Source organism: Petaurus breviceps, unplaced genomic scaffold, assembly GCF_028583685.1.
Source record: "Petaurus breviceps papuanus isolate PSGF00001 unplaced genomic scaffold, PetGlider_PUasm1.0 41, whole genome shotgun sequence".
Lineage (NCBI taxonomy): Eukaryota > Metazoa > Chordata > Mammalia > Diprotodontia > Petauridae > Petaurus > Petaurus breviceps.
This window is the reverse complement of record NW_027186320.1, coordinates 5,109,139-5,127,445: the sequence shown is the minus strand read 5'-3', so window position 1 is coordinate 5,127,445 and position 18,307 is coordinate 5,109,139. Positions and strand designations below refer to the sequence as shown.

Genomic DNA, 18,307 nt, shown 5'->3' with positions numbered 1-18,307 from the left:
GTGTGATCTTGATTGGATTTTCATGATATGTGAATTGTTTCTCTTTGGATGCTTGCAGTATTTTCTTCTTGACCTGCTAATTCTGGAATTTGATTAAAATATTCCTTGGCATTTTTAATTTGGCATCTCTTTCAGGATTTGATGGGTGGATTCTTTTGAAAATTATTTTCTCCTCTGGTTCTAGGATCTTGGGAGAAGTTTCCTTGATGAGTTCTTGGAAGATACTGTCCAGGCTCCTTTTTGTTTTCATCATGATTTTTTGATAGACTGGTAATTCTTAGGTTGTCTCTCCTGGATCTGTTTTCTAGGTGAGTTGCTTTTCCCATGAGATATTTTACATTTCCTTCTAATTTTTTTTTCTTTCCTAAGATTTTGTTTCACTGATTCTTGATGCATCATATCTTCTATTTGTCCTAATATATATATTATATTATATATACATATATATGTGTATATACATATACACATATATATATGTATATATATATATATATATATATATATATATATTTGGAAGGGGGAAGGTAGGGCAATTGGAATTAAGTGACTTGCACAAGGTCACATGGCTCATATATGATAAGTGTCTGAGGCAGGATTTGAACTCATCTTCCTGACTCCAGGGCCAGTGCTCTATTCACTGCACCACCTAGCTCCCCCCCCCCCCCCTTTTTATTCTTTTTTCAAATTTTAATAATTAATGAATTATTTTCTTCATTTAATTTTTGTACTGTTTTTCCATTTGGTTGTTTTTTTTTTCTTTTAAGGATTTATTTTCTCCAGTTAGATTTTGTACCTCCTTATGCATTTTGACCAAATGTACATTTTAAGGAATTGTTTAATTCAGTTATTTTTTTTCCATTTTGTCAATTTTATTTTTAAAATAATTGATCAATTTTTTTCTACCTCTCTAATTTGGCTTTTAAATTCTTCCTGACTGTTAACAAGAATAATTTTTAGACTTGAGATCACTTCATATTCCTTTTTGAGATTTCAGATATGGGTACAGTGTCAGTGCTGTCCTCTTCTGAATTGTTATCTTGATCTTCTCTGTCTCCATAGGACGAATCTATTGTCTTTGTTTTTCCAATTTGCTTTTTGCCCACTGTGATTGCTTATTTCCTGGCTTTTAAAGTGTATCTCTGCTTCTGGGACACATCGGGCTCTGAGTCCTGGGAGCTAGGGGCCTGGTTTCTGACTTTGTGTGTTGTGGCTTCTGGATCTGTCAGATAGAAGCTATATAATGCTACAACTCACTTAGTGTTGAGCTGGAACTAACTGGTGTGCTCCAAGGTCAAAGCCAATCTTTCTGCATTTCTCAGGATTACACTGAAGTTCACAGTATGAGTTGTGGGGGAGGGGTGGTTTTGCCCCTTCAGGTCTCCAGGATGGAGTAGAACCTGGACTAGACCTCAGATGGAGCACTTTTGGTGGATGCCCTTTCACACTGACATCTGTCAATTCCTCTTGCTGTGTGAAGGCACACCTGGGTTCTTGGTTTTGGCACTTACTTCCTCTACTCCACTGGGGTTCAGGATCTCCTGCTGGTATGCAGAGGTGGGGCTTGGTGGGAACCCTCCCATCCTGCGGATATCCTAGGACCTGACATCTTCTTCAGTCATGGTAAGAAGGACCCCTCCCATCGATCTCCCTAGCCTCCTGAGTTAAAAGCCTTCTGCACCCCTTCCAGTGGTTTCACTATTCCAAAATTTTTCATAGGGCAATATTCTCTGGATTTTTGAAGGTCAGCAAGGCAGGGGATGAGAGCACTTACAGTTTACTCCACCATCTTGGCTCCCAGAAGTTCTAGTAGGTGACTTTCACACAGTAAGTCTCTGCACTGATAGACCTAAGAGTAACTGCTGTCACTGCCGCAGGCACTGAGCTTGTCCCTCACACACTCTTGACAAATCCCTGTTCTGTGCTGAGAGGTTTGGGAATCATGACTACTGCAGCTGATTCAGTTTGCCAGGGCCTACTCCTGTTCCACTATGGCTTGGTCTGTGTGGGTACAACCTGTGTATTCTGTGCCCCCCATCTCAACAAATTCTTATCAACTTTCTGTATTGTCTTGGTCTGGAAATCTGCCACACTCTTTCTCCTAGTGGATTCTGCACTGTAAAATTTGTTCAGATTCATTTTTTAGACATATCTGAAGGAATTTATGAGAGAGATCAGGTGAGTCCCTGCTTCCACTCTAAAATCATGATTCCACCCACTCCAAATTTTTCTAAGATTTAAATTAACCACCTTATAGATCTGTATCCACCATTAAAGTTATTTGTATTCCTTTCTTTAAGACATTTTATATTCTAACCACTCTAGTCTATCTGCTCTTCCTCAAACATGACATTCCATCTCCTGACTTTGTGCCTTTGTAAAGGTTCTCCCCTGTGCCTAGAAGCTTATTATTTTCATTTGAATCTTAGCATTCTTTAAAACTATGCTCAAGGACCAAATCCCACAAGAATGTTTCCTGAGTCCTATTTTTATTATCTTTCTCTTCCTCTGCAAAGTATTTTATATGAACCTATCTGACTATATTTTATTCTCCCCATAAAATGAAAGTAAAATGTAATCTCCTTAAAGGCATTAGGAACTGATTTTCATTTCTATGTCCCAGAGCCTTAGATGGTACATTGCATATAATAGGAGACATGTAAATTACTTTTTTTAGATTAAATTGATGCACAATAGATAAATTTGCTTGTTGACCTCATTATTATCCTCAAAGAAGACATAAAACAGATCTTTTGCTTGACAGATTTTTTTGCCATGTCCATAGAGCTGTTCTCCATATGTTGTTTTAAAAGTAAAGAGCTAGACTGTCAAAACCTAGACCTATGCTTTGTTATACTGACTTTTGGTGGTAGAGATACTTTATTTCAGTTCACTGATAAGATACCCTTATCAGCAAATGACTTATGAGAAATCTAATTTTGTTTTTGTTTTGTTTGTTTTGTTTTTCTAGCTGGGAAGAGGGATTAGAATATCATGGAAGATGGAGGCCTATAGGGAGAAAGAAGAGAAGAAAGCCTAGGAAGTTTTAAGTCCTTTAGGGACCTGAATGACCAGGAATGTGAAACCTCACCAGTGCCAGATCAGACTGAAACTTTAAGAGGCTGCTACTTCTTGTTAGTATTTTTATGCAAAGGAATTCCACACACGATTTGAACTTTGTTTATTTGCTGGATGTATCTTTACTTTTGTTTTATCCAAATAATATAAGCTGATTTTTTGGGTTGCTGTCTGAATGAAGAGAAGAGGCTCCATATACTTCTAGGTCTTACCAACGTCTTTCTGTGTTTGTCTCTGTTTCTCTTATTTATGTCCCTCTATCTCTCTGTCACTATCTCTTTGTTTCTATGTCTCTGTTTTAGTTTCTCTCATTGTCTCTTTCCTCTCTCTCTGTCGCTCTATATGTCTCTATTTGTCTTTATGTCTTTCTGTCTCTCTTTCTCCACCCCCCCAACAAGAAATAGGGGTTACTTTACTTATAAATTTGTATCTGCTGTACTAGTGAACATCCCTTTGTACACACAACCATTTTACAAATTATGGGTTTATTCTCTTAATCTGTTTGACAAATACTTTGTACTTTAATTTTGAAGGCTTTATTAACTTTATTAATCAGAATATTTATATGCCCATATATGCATATATATATATATTTTTATCATTTTTACAACTATTTTTATGGCAAAATTTTGAAATTAAAATCATTTTATCATTAAACCTCTACTACACTGGGGGTACACTTTGTGTTAATGGGTAACAAGTCACTTTTCTCTAGGTAGTTTCAGCATCACAATGGCCTGTATAATTCATCACCGGTTCAACAGCCTTATATGCAATTACAATTCTGCACATTTTGGAAGTATTCTGCTGGATACACAATTTCCTCCAATATCTTATTTCAATCTTCTTTCAACTTACTTATATAATTCCAGAACACTGTAAATTTTAGTATCTTTTTGTCCTTTTTTTGTCACTCAATTTATTTTTAACACTACTGGTATTCCTTACTAAGGCTTTTCTAACTAGTTTGTTACTCTTGGTTTTCTTGTCCCAGAGATTTCTTGTCAGTATCACTAGTTTCCTTGGCAGATTTTGTCTGAGCTTTGGAGACAATTTTGTTGTAGCTAAATTTTCATCCCTGGGCAATACTATGATAATCTATCTTTTTTTTTTTTTTTTTAGGCTTTTCTACTCATCTAGTTGTAAAACCAAGGGAATGAACATAGTAATTGAAAGGTCAGGTTTCAAGTACAGTTGTTCAGACAGGCAGTTGTCTTTCATCCCCATCACTGCTGGCTCTTTATTAATTTCCTTAACAATGTGATTTCTGCAAAGCCCTCCTTATTTTGAATACATCGTTCTTATTTTGATTTTAGTGCTGTAGTACTTCCTTGTTTTTGTCATGTCATGAGATTTTTCTTCTGATCTCTACTGTTCTATTGAGGATTCTGGTTTTGCCACTGAAGGAAAGTTGGTGTTTGAAAGCAGGCCTGTGAAAAGGTATCAACCAATTCCAAATTTGGATTATGTTTTTATGTCAATGAGGTACTACTGGATGAACTGAGGTACCTGGTCAATATAGCACTATTAAAGAGTTTTAGAAGGCTCATTATGGAAAGGGACAGGGATATGTCACTCAGGGCAGTTACTTGATATTTTATGTAAAATTTTTATCATTTATTTAGATTGTACTCCAAAATACCTCAGTACTCCAGAGAGATGTAATTTCACTAGAAACGTACCGTCTCCCCTGACTCAGCTCACAATTCTGTAACAGGATATATTCTTCTGGAATATTTGTGTCAGTGGATATAAGACATGGCATATAATTTCAGAATGTCTTCTCCCACTATTGATTGGCTTTGTTCATTTAAAAAAATCTTCTTTCTCCCCTTTTTTTGAAATATGTAATATGAGTTGACTTTCTGGATGGTGGGAGATGGAGGAATAGAGTGAGGAAAATTATGCAATGTAAAAACAAAAGAAAATAATAAAATTTATTCTTTAAAAAGGAGTATCCTCGGTAGCAGAATTCATTATTACACTGAGGCTAGCCTGATAATAAACCTTTATGAATGTAATCTGACTAGCCCTAGCAAAATGGACATCTTGGCTTGTAATTTAATATTTTACAGGTTGTCATATACTGCCAGAGTTTAAGTTGCACTGGCATAAAATTTGAGTACCCAAAGTCATCCCCCAATCATGTTAAAGAAACCTAACAGGTTGTGTGGCAATTTTTTTTTTCCCAAAGAGTCATGAATTCTTTGGTTATGTCTTCTTTCAAACAAACTAAATTAAATGAGATTGAAGGAAAAACAAATTCCTAACTACCAAATAAGTACCTTGCAATTAATAAGTTGTTAAAAAATAAATATGTGCCTATCGATCATTCTCACAGTTCTGGATTCCTTTAGGATGCTCTTGCCATCCTTCAAAAAAGAGACCCCTGCGCCTGTAACCTAGTCCAAGGTAGACAAATGGAATATAAGATATATAATTTTTCAATCCATCAAGTGGGTGGAGCCAAGATGGTAGAGAAAAGGAAGCAGATCACCTGAGCTGTCACCCCTATGCCCCCAAAGAACCTTTAAATAATGCCACAATACAATTCCAAAACTAACAGAACTCACAAAGTGATAGAATGAAATAATTTCTCCTCCAAAGACAACTTAGAATGTTGTAGCAGCAAGCACCCCAAGCGTTCTCAGGGTTTGCAGCTACCACAGGTTCTTGGATCTGCTTTGTTAAAGGAAAGCAACTCAAAATGGGTTAACAAGCTTATTTTAATCAGTCAGACATATATTGTTTACCTTGTTCGGGGAAAAAGGTCAGCACCCCAAACTTCAAAATACACAGGCATAATTATCAAGACAGAAACATCAAGTAGACAGATTTCCAAACTGTCCAACCATTACATCCATACCCAGTCAACATCTGGGTTTCCACATTCTGGGTTTTTCAAAGCTGGGGGACTCTCAACAACGGCTTCCCAGAATTCAGATCAAATCACAGAACACTTCTCAAAGTGAGTCCCAAAACAAAGCTACACATCAGGGCTTATATAGCCTTCTCCTGGCTCAGAGAATGTAACAACCTTATTGACTCACTGGCCAATCAAGAAGTATCTACTTAAAAACAAGCCTCCCCCACCCCAGGCTTCAGGTGCACATTAGCCTAGGGGCAGGGAAGATCTTTAAAATTTACATTCTTATTACAAATGTCAGTAGAAAAGTTCTGTTACAATCTAGGTGAGAGTGCAACATAGTCTAGTGAAAGCTGAGTCAGCATAGACACAGCCCAGAAAAACAAGGAGCAGGCTTTGGGAGCCTGTTCATCAGCAGCAGCAGCTCCTTTTGGAGGTCTCAGCCCACAAATGGTAAAGGGGTCAAACAACTGGTCAGAAGAATACAAGAGTCTCCTCACTAGTGATGAGGCAGGACTCTTTTGCTTTGCCCACACTCAAATACAGGTTGCAATCCTGGGTGGCAGTCCCAGGGTGAACAGGAGTACTAGAACACCAGACCTTAAAGGCCACAGTGGAACAGGGATGCTATTCACAGTTCCAGAGAAGAAAAGAGGACTTGGATATGTTTTGCAGGACTATACATGTATGACCTATATTGAATTGATTTGCCTTCTCAATGAGATGGAGTGGGAAGGGAAAAAGAAGAGAATTTGGAACTCAAAATGTTAAAAATTGTTTTATATTTAACTGGTGAAAAATAAAATTCTAAATAAAAGCTTAAAAAGGAAAAAAAAAGAAAAGAGTTATTGTGGTCACTCACAGAGCAGAGCACAAGCAAGAAGAGTATTAAAACACATCTTCTTAGATACTACCTTGGACAAACTGAAAACTTACAGGTCCCTAGATTTATCTCTGAAAAACAACTGCACAAACACCCTGAAGCTTAGAAGAATGCACCGCCCCCCCACCCTGGAAGCAGAGCTCTACTTTAACAAAGAGATAAAGTAAAATAATAATAATAAGCTGGGAAAATAATCAGGCAACAGAAAAAAAATCTAACCACAAAAAGTTACTATGGTGACAAAGAAGATCAAAACATAAAATTGGAGAAGATAACAAATTTAAATCTCCTACATCCAAAGCCTCCAAAAAATGTGATTTGGTCCTGGTTATGGTAATGGGATTTTAAGATCTTCCAAGCCTCTGGAACTTGCTGATGTAGCAGGAAGGGGTGGGGCAGGAAGAAGCAGGAGCTGAATAGGAGCCAGGCTGGTGTAAGCACGGTGACTGTAAGTGGCAGCGACAGAGTCACAAACTCCTTTTTTTTCAAGGCAGCCAGAATTTCTGCTAAGGACTCCTGCTGAGAATGGAAATTATGGGGGGCTGGAGCTGCTGGTAGCATGCTGTGTGAAGATCGAGCAGTTACCATGAGTGAGGAGAGTAGGATCTTTGCCTGAGGTAGCCTATTCTATTTTGGAGGCTTGAGAATATGGGTGTTCACTGCATTAACTATGTGTGTCAACTCAATAGCTACTGTGATGGCTTTGACTTTATGGTTTTCTAGGGTTTTTTTTTTATTTTAGTTTGACCCAGTTTCCTGGTATTTGAGTACATGTTCTAGCTATTCCCCCATGTAGACATCCTGTTACATTTTGTGATTAATAACTATATTAGCATATTTATAGTTACCATAGGGATTGTGATTACTGCATTGTTGATATAGTCATGGAAGAGCTCCAAAAACTGAAAATCTAGAGAGGTAGAGGTAGAAGAAAAATTTGGAAGAGAAATGAGAATGATTCAAGAAAATCATGAAATACAAGTCAATAGTTTGATAAAGGAGATGAAACATGAAGTAAATAACACTTTAAAAAAAAGACTAGGCCAAATGGTAAAAGATATACAAAAAGCCAATAAGGAGAAGAATGCATTAAAAAGTTGCATTGCTGGAATAGAAGAGGCAGAAAAATTCATTGAAGAAAACATCTTTGAAAAGTAAAATTGGCCAAATGGAAAAGGAAATAAAAAAGCTCACTGAAGAAAATAATTCCTTAAAAATCATAACTGAAGAAATGGGAAACTAATGACTTTATGAGTAAACAAGAAACAATAACACAAAACCAAAAGAATGAAAAAAAAATAGAAGATAGTGAAATATCTCATTGAAAAAACAACTGACCTGGAAAATAGATCCAGGCGAGATAATTTTGTAATTGTTGGACTACCTGAAAGCCATTATTTAAAACAAACAAACAAACCTATACATCATCTTTCATGAAGTTATCAAGGAACTCTGCCTGATATTCTAGAATGAGAGAGTGAAATAGGAACTAAAAGAATCCACTACTCACCTCCTGAAAGAGATTCCAAAATGAAAAGTCCCAGGAATGTTATAATCAAATTCCAGAAGGTGCAGGTCAAGGAGAAAATATTGCAAGCAACCAGAAGGAATAATTCCAGTATTGTGGAGGCACAGACAGGATAACACAAGATTAACAGATTCTACGTGAAATGATTAGGAGCCTTGGAATATGATATTCTAGAAGGCAAAAGGAGCTAGGATTTCAAGCAAAAATCACTTAGCCAGAAAAAAACTTAGTAGAACCCTCCAGGAAAAAAATTAAAAGCTAATTTAATAGAGGTCTTTCAGGCATTCTTGATGAAAAGACCAGAGTTGAATAGAAAATTTGACTTTCAAATACAAGACTCAAGAGATGCTTAAAAAGATAAACAAGGAAAGGAAATCATAAACGATTTAACAAGGTCAACCTGGTTATATTCCTACATGTTAAGATGATAATTGTAAGTTATGAAACCTTTCTCATCATTAAGGCAATTTCAAGGAATATATATTGGAGTTGGCCCAGGTGTGAGTTGATTATGAAGGAATGATATTAAAAAAAATAAATTGTGGTGAGAATGGCATGAACTGGGAGAAGTAGAAAGCAAGAGGTAGAATTGGGCAAAACATCTCACATAAAAGAGGCAAGAAAAAAACATTTATATTGGTGGGGAATAGTGTAGAGGTGAGGGAGAGGGAGTGAACCTTACTCTCATTGGATTTGGCTCAAGGAGGGAATTACATACTCACTAAAATAGGTATCAAAATCTATTTTACCCTACATGAAATTAGGAGGGGAAGGGGGTCAGAGAAGGATGGGTGATAGAAGGGAGGGCAGATTGGGGTAGGTAGTAGTCAAAAGCAAAACAATGCTGAGCAGGGACAGGGTGAAAGGAGAGAAAGAATAGAATAGATGCTCGTGAAGGGTAATAGAGTTAGCAATAGTAACTTTCTTTAATTACACTAAATTTCTTAATTACAGTAATGGATATTCTTTTCTCAGCTCTCATAATACTTGAACATTCTCCAGCATCTGACACAAGTATCTTCACCTATATAAGTTTTCCTCTCTGAGTTTTTTCAGCTCACCCCTTGTAATTCTCTTACTATTCTGGATGTAGCATCTTTGGCTCCTTTCATAGGTCATCATTAATATTATTCCCCCTTTCTTGGATGATTCACACTGCCAGTTGTCTTAATTCCTACACAAGTGCTGCTGAACAAGGCTAGAGAAAATCGTCAAAATTCTGATTACTGGATTCAATTTTATATTTTACATTATCTCAACTAGGCCCAACTGTGTCATGGCAATCCTTTTATACTTCTCTAACTGATTCATTTTACCACCCCTGTAGTGACTTTTCCTAAACTCCTCATCCCTCTTCAAATTACCCCCAGCTCTCCCCTTCCTATTATCCTCTCAGTAGAGAGCCTTGTCTCATATTTCAATGAAAAATTTTAGGACATTTAGTAAAAATTCTCTCTTTCCCACTCTACTTAGACTCATATCACTTAGATGCTATTTTTTCTACTATTTCCTCCTTCACCCTTATTTCACCCTCTTCCTTGACAATGCAAAATCTCTATATGTACAAGTGATGCCATTCCATCTCACTTTCAAAAGATTGCCTTCTGTCTCATCTCAGATCTCCATCCAAGTTCCACTGCCCTGCTGACCTCCAGCACTACATGTCCAACTATTTATTGAATAGGTACAAATGTATGCTTCAAAGACATCTTGGACTCAAAATGTCCAAATCTCCTTTATTCCAAAACCTCCCTTTTTCCAAACCACCCTATTTCTTTTAAGGTTGTCAGCACCTTTTTTGTCTTTGGAGAGAGGAAAGCAGGGCAATTGGGGTTAAGTGACTTTCCCAAGGCCACACAGTATCAAGTGTCTGAGGTTGGATTTCAACTCACATCCTCCTGACTCCAAGACTGGTGCTCTCTTCACTGTGCCACTTAGCTGTCCCAAGGTTGTCAATATCTTTCCAGTCATCTAGGCTTACAATCTAGGTGTCTTTATTTCCTCATTCTTTCTTATTTCCTGAATCCAATCAGTTGTCAAGTCCTAGTTGTCAAGTTGTTTTAACCTAAAAATCATCTTTCACATATTGTTTTTTCACTTCTCTGATGCTGTCATCCTATGAGTACAGACCTTTATCACCTCACTCCTGGACTACTGAAATAGCCTAGTAGTTGGTTTTCCTGACTCAAATATCTGCTCACTCCATTCTTCTCAGCTGTTCAATTGATCTTCCTAAATCATGAATCTCACAATATCAATCACCCGCCTCATTTAAATTCATCATTTCTTTATTACCTCCAGGTTCAAATATTCAGTCCTGTTTGACGTTCATAACCTACCTACTCTTAATTTTCCAGACTTCTTATACCTTCCTTCCCCCTGTATACAGACACAGTAACATTATCAACCTTTCTATACCTTGTACATGATACTGCATATCTCCTCACTGTTTTTGCCAGCTGTCCCTAGATTACTTTCCCTCTTCATTTCAAGTTTCTAATTTTTCTACTTTCCTTCAAGTATCAGTTACCATGTGTCCTCAAAAAAACTTTAGTGGCCCTCCTTATTTAGTGACTTACCGTAAGAGACTACTCTGAATTTATCTTGTATATTTCTTATTTGTACACAGATGTGTGTGTGTGTGTGTGTTGTGTCCCCCACTAGCCTGGGATCAGGAACTGTTTTGTTGTTGATTTTTCTTTGTAACCTAATTACTGAGTATAATCCTTAACACAGAGTGGATACTTAATAAATGATTGTTCAGAGACTCACTAATAAGGAGCAAAGTTGCACTTCCAATTCAAGTCCTTTGATTTCAAATCCCATGCCATTTCTCTTGTGACAATCTGCAATATCTATGCCTTCCTTCCTCCTGGTTCCTCTGAGTTGCTCTGAGTATACAAAAATGTTAGCTTCTGAGTATACAAAAATGTTAGCCTCCTAAAATTTTTGCTACTATTTGCTACTATGAATATATATGGAAGACTTTATGGGACCTGATGACCTCTCTCCCTGAACATATTTGCTGGATTGACAAGAATTAAAGCAAGAAACTCCTGAGTAGTTATGACCCTAAAAGCAGTCTAGCTGTGATATTTTCCTTATTAATTTCTTTCAGATAGAAATGTCCTCACTCTGTAAAAGGACTGACTGGATCCTAAACTTTAGCTTAAACAAGAGATGAATGAGGGATGCAAAAGGCAAAAAAAATGCCTCATAAGAAAGACTGTGGTATTTCTGTCTTTGACAAAGGGAACATATAACATGGCTTTTCTCAGCTTTATACAAATTCTTATGATGAAATCATCGCACATGTCTCTCAAAGGATTATGTAAAAAGAGACAATTAGGTTCTGTGATTATTTGTCACACAGATATGAGTGCATAGTGGAAAAGAAGAGGGTGGATGAGCAAGTGGTTATCTGTCATTTTTTTCTAGTCATGTCTTCGTCTTCAGGACTCCCACATGGAGTTTTCTTGGTGAAGATAGTGCAATAATTTGCCATTTCCTGAGTAAGGAGGGGGCAGAGCCAAGATGGCGGAGTAGAAGCACGACTTTCCCACGACTCTGGCTTCCACCTTCCCCAATCCATGTAAAAGGGGACTCTAAACAAACTTTGAAGCTGCCGAATCCACAAAATGACACAGAGAAGCTAACCTGCCACTGAGGACAGCAGGGCAGGCCGGCAGGAATCGGCCAGCATAGTGCTCTGGGAGCTGAGCCCAGCCTCACACTGAAGCTGTAGCCCCAGGGCGGGCCTGACCAGCCTCTGGCCAGAGGGACTGCAGATGAGCAGCAGCTGTGGCCATTTCCAGATTTATCAACACATAGATGCAAAGGACAAGGTGAGAGGCCAGTGCAGTCTGGACTTTGGGACCAGTAAGTGGGAGTGTGTGGCTTTTACCCCTGGGGCAAGAAGCCGCTGAAACACAGCCAGCCAGCGCCACATGGCAGCTTCAGCTCCTGGCCTGTAGAGTGTAGGGGCACCAAGCACCAGTCTGAGGGGTAATTGCTCTTACTTTAACCTGCTTGGATCTGTATTGTAGTCTAGGGTGGAGGTCCTGGGGTGTGTGTTCAGCTTGCCAGAGCGTGTGGAGACCTCAGAGAGGGCACCCATCTAATACCTCCAGCAGCTGAGAAAACCCCAGTGTTTGGGAGGAAAGCTCCCCTGTCTGGCGGCAGAGTCCTACTGTGGCAAAAAGCCCCAAGGTCAAGTAATTGAGTTGCAAAATGAGCACACAAAGGAAACAAAGCAGACAGAAGATTCCAACATTACACTCCTATTTTGGGGACAAGAAGGAGCAAGACATGGAACAGGAGGAAAACAGTGAAGTCAGAACTTCTGCACCAAAAGCTTCAAAGGAAATTACAAGCTGGTTACAGGCTATAGAGGACGCTAAGAAGCAGATAAGAGAAGTGGAGGAAAAATTGGGAATGGAAATGAGAACAATGAAAGAAAATTATGAAATGAAAGTCAACAGCCTGACTGAGGAAAATAATACCTTAAAAAACAGACTGACTCAAATGGCAAAAAAGGCTCAAAAAGTCAATGAGGAGAAGAATGCCTTAAAAAGCTGAATTTGCCAGATGGAAAAAGAATCTCAAAAGTTCGATGAGAAGAATCATTGCTTTAGAATTAGATTGAAGCAAATGGAAGCTAATGACTTTATCTGTTAAACAGATCCAAACAGATTTGCCATTTCCCTCTCCAGGTCAATTTACAGATGAAGAAACTGAAGTAAATAAGGTTAAGCAATTTGTCCAGGATCAGACAACTAGTATGTGACTGAGGAGAGATTTGAACTCAGGAAGATTATTCTTCTTCACTCCAGGTCTGAAGCTCTATCTACTGTGCCACTTAGCTGACTCATGCCATTTTTATAGCAAGCAGAGCATTTTATATTATTTTTTAAATGTAATTCATTCAACCTTTTCACTAGTTATTGTCTGTAAAAGATATTTTCACTTATTTCAACAAGGTTTAAAAAATAATTTTTTTTAATATAATCTTGTATATGATGTTGATTTTTAAGTAAATATTTTAAGGTTTTTTGCTTGTTTTTCTTTTTCTTAACATCAATTTAAAAAAATATTATTTTATTTCCCTCAGTTACATGTAAACACAAATATAATATAGATTTTTAAAACTTTGAGCTCCAAATTCTCACCCTCCCTTCTTCCACTTCCCCGTCATTGAGAAGGCAAACAGTTCTATATAGGTTATATACATGTGTGATCTTACCAAATATTTCAATAATAGTTGTGTTGTAAAAGAAAATATAGATAAAAAACTCAAGAAAAATAAAATTTTAAAAATGCTTAGGGATAGTTAGGTGGTGTAGTGAATAGAGCCCCAGCCCTGGAGTCAGGAGGCCCTGAGTTCAGATCTGACCTCATATACAACTCTTACTAGTTATGTGACCTTGGGCAAGTCACTTAACCCCAATTGCCCTCCTTCCCCCATCCAAAAAGCAAACAAAAACATGCTTCAATATGTATTCAGACACCATCAGTTCTTTCTCTGGGGATGGATAATGTTTTTCAACATAAATCCTTCAGAATTCCCTTAGATCATTGAATTGTTGGGAATAGTTAAGTTATTCACAGCTAATCATCTTACAAAATTTCTGTTACTTTGGACACAGTACATTTTGTTTTGCATCAGCTCATGAAAATTCCTCCAGGTATTTTTAAGAGCTTCCAGCTCATCATTTCTTGTAGCACACTAGTATTCCATCATAATCACATATCATAATCTGTTCAGTCATTCACTAATTGATAGAAATTCCCTCATTTTCCAATTCTTTGCCATCAAAAAGGAGCTGCTATAAATATTTTGTTCAAATACGTTCTTTTCCTTCTCCTCTTCTTTTTTTTTTTTAAAGCAATCGGGGTTAAGTATCTTGCTCAAGGTTACATGGCCAGTTATTATTTCTGGATGTGGTGCTGAGTATCTGAGCCCGGATTTGATCCAGGTCATCTCTACACTGGAGCCGTGCTCTTACTCGCTGAGCCACCTGGCCGGCCCTAAGCAATTGGGGTTAAGTAACTTGCTCAAGGCTACACGGTCAGGTGTTTCTGGGTGGGTGCTAAGTGTCTGAGTCCGGGATTCGATTTCCAGGTCTTCTCAACACTGGAACCGGTGGTCTTACTCGCTGTGCTACCTGGCCACCCCTCGTTTTTTTTTTTTTTAATCTCTTTGGGGATACAGACCTAGTAGTGGCATGTGGTTTTATTGCCCTTTGGGTATAATTCCAAACTGCTCTACAAAATGGTAGAATCATTTCAAAACTCCATCAACAGGGCATTAGTGTCTCAATTTTCCCATATCCTCTCCAACATTTATCATTTTTCTTTTTGGTCGTATTAGTGAAATGGGTATGATGGAGTACCTCAGAATTGATTTAATTTGCACTTCTCCAATCAATACTGATTTAAAGTATTTTAAAATATGGACATTGATTACTTCATCTACCTGTTCATATCTATTGACCATTTATCAATTGAGGAATGGCCCTATTTTTTTTTTTTATAAATTTGACTCAGTTCTCTATGTTTGAGAAGAGGCTTTTAGCAGAGAAACTTGCTTCACTTTTTTTTCCCCACAGTTACTGTTGATAACTGTTTTTCCCTATGATCCCTATTTGTACAATTCTCTCTTTCCTTTCACTCTGCCTTTCCTCAGAATTGTTTTGAGTCTGACTCTCCCCTCCCCCAATGTGCCATTCTGTCACCACCCACCCTTCTGTTATCTCTTTCCCCTCCCACTTTCTTGTCAGGTAAGACGGATTTCTATACCCTTTCTAGTGTGTATGTCATTCCCTCTTTAAGCCAAATCCAAAGAAAACAATATTCACTCATTCCCCCTTAGCTCCCCTCTCTGCACCTCCACTATGAAAGCTTTTTATTACCTCTTTCATGTGAGATAATTTATACAATTCTACCTTTCTCTTTCCCTTTCTCCCAGTATAATCCTCTCACCCCTTAATTTTATTGTTTTAGATATCATCTCCTTATATTCAACTCATACCTGTAGTCCTGTAGTCTCTCTGTCTCTTGCTGTCTCTCTTCCTCCCTCTCTGTCTCTCTCTCTGTCTCTCAATCTCTCTGTCTCTGTCTCTCTGTCTCTGTCTCTCTCTTTCTGTCTCTCTCTCTGTCTCTGTGTCTGTCTATCTGTCTGTCTGTCTGTCTCTGTCTCTCTCTCTCTCTTACAAATTTTCTGATCCTTTAATATAGAAACTACTAAATCTTGTATTATCCTGACTGTGCTTCTTCAATACTGGAATTGTTTCTTCTTCTTGCTTGAAATATTTGCTCCTTGACTTGGGAGCTCTGGAATTAGGCTATAATATTTCTGGGGATTTTCAATTTGGAATTGCTTCCATGAGGTGACCAGTGGATTATCTCAACTTCTATTTTACCCTCTCATTCTTGAAGATCAGGTAAGTTTTCCTTAATAATTTCCTAAAAGATTATATCTAGGCTCTTTTTTAAAGCACGGTTCTCAGGTAGTTCAATAATTTTTAAATTTTCTCTCTTGAACTTATTTTCCAGATTAGTAGTTTTATAGTGAGATACTTCACATTATTTTCCCTTTTTATTCTTTGAACTTTGTTTTATTCTTTCTTGATTTCTCATTTGCTCAGTTAAAATTTTTAAGGAATAATTTTCTTCAGTCAACTTTTGTTTTTTCCTTTTCCATTTGGCCAATTGTATTTTTAAAGAGATTTTTTTTTCTTCAGTGAATTTTTGTGCATCTTTCTCCATTGTTAAATTCTGCTTTTCAAGGCATTCTTCTCCACATTGGCTTTTTGTAACTCTTTTACAATTTGGTGTAGTTAGTTTTTTAAGGTGTTATTTTCTTGAGTATTTTTGTAATTTTGTTACCAAGTTGTTAACTCATTTTTTAGTATTGCCTTGCAGCACTCTTGTTTCTTTTCCCCATTTTTCTTCTACCTCTTGAAATTGATTTTCTTGTTTTAATTTTATTTTTAGTTTACAGGATTCAGTTCAACACTTCCTTGAGTTTCACATTTTGTCCCACTCCCTCCCCCCCCCCCAAGGCAGCATATAGTCAAGTATAGGATCTGTAAATACTTTCACATTATGCATTAGTCAGGTTATAAGTACGGATTGTACCATCTGGAATGAAAAATGGTAAAGAGGACATAAAACCAAATAAGAGAAGGAAAAAGATCAGGTATTTTGCTTCCACCTGGATATAAACTCAGTTCTTTCTAGTTCTTTCTCTGGAAGCACATATTTCTCTTCCTCATGAGTCTTTTGGGATTGACTTATATCACTGCATTGCTGAAAAGAGACCAGTCTATCAAAGCTGATCATCACACATACATTGTGTCTGTAATTGTGTACAAATTTCTCCTGGTTCTACTCCTCTCACTCAGCATCAGTTTGTACAAGCCTCTCCAGGTAAATACAAAGAACGTCTGCTTCTCGTTTCTTATAACACAATAGTATTCCATAATATGCATATACCACAACTTGTTCAGCCATTCCCCAATTGATGGGCACAACCTTAATTTCCCATTTTTTGCTATTACAAAAAGAGCTGCTATAAACATGTTTGTACATATGGATCTTTCTCTCATTTCTATGATCTCTTTGGGATATAAGCCTACGAGTGGTATTGCTGGATCAAAGGGTATGAAAGTATGTATAGCTCTTTGGGCATAATTCCAGATTGCTCTCCAGAAAGGCTGAATCACTTCACAACTCCACCAGCAATGCATTAGTGTTCCAATTTGCCCACATCCTCTCCAGCATTTGTCATTTTCCTGTTTTGTCATCTTAGCCAATCTGACTGGTGAGATGTGGTACCTCAGAGTTGTTTTGATTTGCATTTCTCTAATCAATAGTGAATTAGAGCATTTCTTCATGTGCTTATAGATAGCTTTAATTTCTTTCTCTGAAAACTGCCTGTTCTTATCCTTTGACCATTTATCAATTGGGGAATGCCTTGTATTCTTATAAATTTGACTCAATTCTCTGTATATTTTAGAAATGAGTCCTTTGTCAGAGACATAGATTGTAAAGATTTTTTTCCCCAATTTCCCATCTCCCTCTTAATCTTGGTTATATTGGCTTTGTTTGTACAGAAGCTTTTCAATTTCATGTAGTCAAAATTATCCATTTTACATTTCATAATGTTCTCTAATTCTTGTTTAGTCATGAAGTCTTTCCCTCTCCACAATCTGACAGGTAAACTATTCCTTGTTTTAGGAGATTGCTTACAGTATCAACCTTTATACCTAGATCATGCACCCACTTAGACTTGATTTTAATATATGGTGTGAGATAATGGTCTATGCCCAGTTTCTTCCATACTATATTCCAGTTTTCCCAGCAGTTTTTGTCAAATACTGAGTTCTTATCCCCAAAACCAGGGTCTGGGGGTTTATTAAACAATAGATTACTATAGTCATTGACTTCTGAATCTTGTGTGCCTTGTCTATTCCATTGGTCCACTCCTCTATTCCTCAGCCAGTACCAAGTAGCTTTGATGACTGCTGCTTTATAGTACAGATTGAAATCTGGTATAGCTAGTCCACCTTCCCTCCCATTTCTTTTCATTAATCCCCTTGATATTCTGGACCGTTTATTCTTCCAAATGAATTTTGTTACTATTTTTTCTTGCTCAATAAAGTAGTTTTTTGGTAAATTAATTGGTATGACACTAAATATATAATTTAATTTAGTTAAAATTGTCATTTTTATTTTTTAGCTTGACCCAGCCATGAGCAATTGATATTTTTCCAATTAGTTAGATCTGACTTTATTTGTGTGAAAAGGGTTTTGTAGTTATGATCATATAAGTCCTGGGTTTGTTTTGGCAGGTAGATTCCCAAATATTTAATAATGTCTACAGTAAATTTAAATGGGATTTCTCTTTGTATCTCTTGTTGTTGAATTTAATTGGAAATATATAGGAATGCTG

The 18,307-nt window shown here is 37.2% G+C and overlaps 1 pseudogene; it reads left to right on the top strand.

Annotated features, from left to right (window-relative positions):
* Positions 1 to 18,307, top strand: part of LOC138171092 (ubiquitin-conjugating enzyme E2 variant 1-like) — a 99,778-nt pseudogene that overhangs the window by 31,522 nt on the left and 49,949 nt on the right.